The 2,882-nt window shown below is 35.7% G+C and overlaps 1 pseudogene; it reads left to right on the top strand.

The window, feature by feature from the left end:
- The first annotated feature begins 1,899 nt into the window (after nt 1-1,899).
- Nucleotides 1,900-2,017, top strand: LOC118605135 (annotated as a pseudogene).
- Nucleotides 2,018-2,882: the final 865 nt, after the last annotated feature.

Below are 2,882 nucleotides of genomic sequence, written 5' to 3'. Positions count from 1 at the left end.
ATGGAATAATAAGGTGGAATATGACTTAACATATATAAAAATTACATAATATAAAGCTATGATAAACTTGAACAAATATAGACAGCGTAATGTATTGATGCTTCAATGAGCAATAAAATGGAGATGAAAATAAAATCCAGGAACATCATATCAATGAATTAGTATGGAACAATCAACTGAAAGCCACAGTTTGAATGAAGCCAAAATAAACCACAGAAATATTATTAATAATAAAAAACTTAGAATACATTATAGGGACACAGCTACCTGATCCTACTCAAAAGAAAATGGAATAAATAACAGGGAGAAAAATCAGTAGATTTTGCTCTGGAAAGTTTAAAACTTTTCTATCTCACAATGCGACACTAGAAGTCTATTTCCAGAAGTAGCTATTTGGGCCCGTCTACTGTGAGCTTTGCATGAATGGAATGAGGCAGCCTGAGCCCTCTCTCACTGACTATTAGGAGATCATCCGTGTTGTGGATGCATGCGACCCCTTATACTCAGTTATGCGTCACATCCCGGGTGACTGGAAGGAGGTACAAGGAGGAGCCCCTGGAGAGCTGCTAATGGTCTGTCTGTCAGTCCAGTGCTGACAAGGATGTAGTCAGTCTGTAAAACCGCTTCATGCTTTTCACTTACAACTTGCGTCCTTTTCTGTATGTGTGTTATTTTTTTTTTAAATAAAAAGATACAAAATTAAACTTTAAAAATGACTCTGAAAGCGGGGTTAAGTTGTAATAGAGCAGACAACGGGAAGCTAGCAATGACGAATAAAAAAAATTCCTCCAGGGTCTGGAGATGCCCTAAAAAATTTGCCAATCCCAGGTGGCCTAGATCCTGGGTTTTAAAAGGTCCCATTAGCACAGGGGACAAGAGACGAAGCCTGAGGCCTGAGTAAGGTGTGAGGCCTCGATCAGAAACCAGGCAAATCCAGCCCCCCATACGAAGTGATATCTTCAGTGCATGAACTGGAGGAAAAACCCATCCTGGAAGTAGGCTTACTAATTTCACCCTTCACTCAGGATAAAAGTTAGAAAAGAACACGTGTCCCCTTGGCATTCCTAACTGTAAGCCTGTGTGTGGAGCTAGAATTCACACTATCTTTGTGGCCTGAAAAATCCAAATCAAAACTCTATTTTGAAGTGGTCTCCAGGCACTGACAGAGCAAACGTATCTCACTTCTAGTGCAACGCTTGTTAAAATTTGGTTTTCAAAAAATTCTACAGATGGAGGTCCAAGGAACATAATATCACAACCAGAAGATAAATAGATGAGGAGATAAATCACCATGACTAAGTCTCAGCAGAGAAACAATCCGCAGAATCAGATCCACACAGACAGAAGATATGGAAATTATCAGAAACAGAACATGAGTATATTAGCATATTTAAAGAAATTTTTTAGAAAGGCTTAATAGTATAGTTAAGAAATAAGAGACCAAACTTGATCAGAGAAATATTATAAAGAAACAAATAGACCACATAGAAATATATATATATTGAAATTAGAAACTCAATGAATGAATTAAATAGCACATTAGACTTGGCTGGTGAGGGTATTAATGAACTAGAAGAGGAAGAAATATTTAGAATGCAACACACAGTGTTTGAAAATATGAAAGTAAGCTTATGTAATATGTAGGGTAAGAAAGTTAAAAGCACTTTATTCTTTCTAAGAAGAAAAATAATTAAAACTATGGAAGAACAAAATTCAAAGATAGAGTGCTCAAGAATATTCCAGAACTGGTGAAAGACAGTTCTCAAATTCAGCAATCCCAGTGAAACACAAACAAAATGAATAAAAGGAAAACCACCCTAGAAATATTTTCATGAAGTGACAGAACTCCAAAGACAAAGGAATAAATATCAAACCATTACTCATGCCAAAAGAAATGCAGTCTGTGGCCACGCCACCCTGAACATGCCCAATCTCATCTGATCTCAAAGCTAAGCAGGGTCGGGCCTGGTTAGGACTTGGATGGGAGACCACCTAGGAAGACCAGGTGCTGTAGGCTTTTTTAAAAAATGCAAATTGCAATTATATTTGAGATAGTATTTCTCATATACCCAATTAGCAAACCCAAAAGTTAGGTGAAACACTGGGCTGAGGAGGTTATGGGGAGGCAGGACTTCTCGTGTATTGCTGGTAAGGATATAAAATAATGTAAACCTCAAAGAAGGGAATTTAGCTTTGTATTAAACAAAATTACGTATGCACATGTTCTTTGATCTAGCAACCCTGCTCTAAGAGATGGTCCTCAAAGACACATTTGCAAAAATATTAAAAGGTTTTACACGAGGCTATTCATTAAAAAAAATTATTATACTAGAAGAAAAGAGATTGAAATATCCATCCACGGGAGACTAGTTAAATGATACTACTGCGCATACACACAAAGGAATGTGGCAGAGGTGTTTGCAAAATTAAGGAGCAGATATCTCCATATGCTACTATGGCATGACCTCTAGGATATCTCAAGAAAAAGAGCAAGGTACTGAAAAGTGAGGATAGCATGTTATCATTTACCTAAGAATGTTAGAGGGAATTTTAAACATAGAAAGATAATTTAAAGTCCATATATATAGACAGAAGAAGGACTTTAGATTTCTCTCAATAGTCTTTGTTTTGAACTTGGACCCATGTAGATATTTTAAACAATTATAAAACAAATATTAAGTTTAAAAGGAATTCTGAAAACCTGAAAGCATTAATTGTAGGTAGTATGATTAAATATGGAAAAGTCCCCAAACAGCCTATGTAATAGAATTAATAAGAGGGTTTGGTAAGTTTGCCAAATATAAAATCAATAGACATGAGTGACAAACGAAAAAAGATATCTAAAAAGTTATAAAATTTATAGTAATAACAAAATAATATAA

Source organism: Rousettus aegyptiacus, unplaced genomic scaffold (assembly GCF_014176215.1).
Source record: "Rousettus aegyptiacus isolate mRouAeg1 unplaced genomic scaffold, mRouAeg1.p scaffold_m13_p_1, whole genome shotgun sequence".
Lineage (NCBI taxonomy): Eukaryota > Metazoa > Chordata > Mammalia > Chiroptera > Pteropodidae > Rousettus > Rousettus aegyptiacus.
The sequence above is the reverse complement of the archived record's forward strand: the minus strand, read 5'-3'. Positions and strand labels throughout refer to the sequence as shown.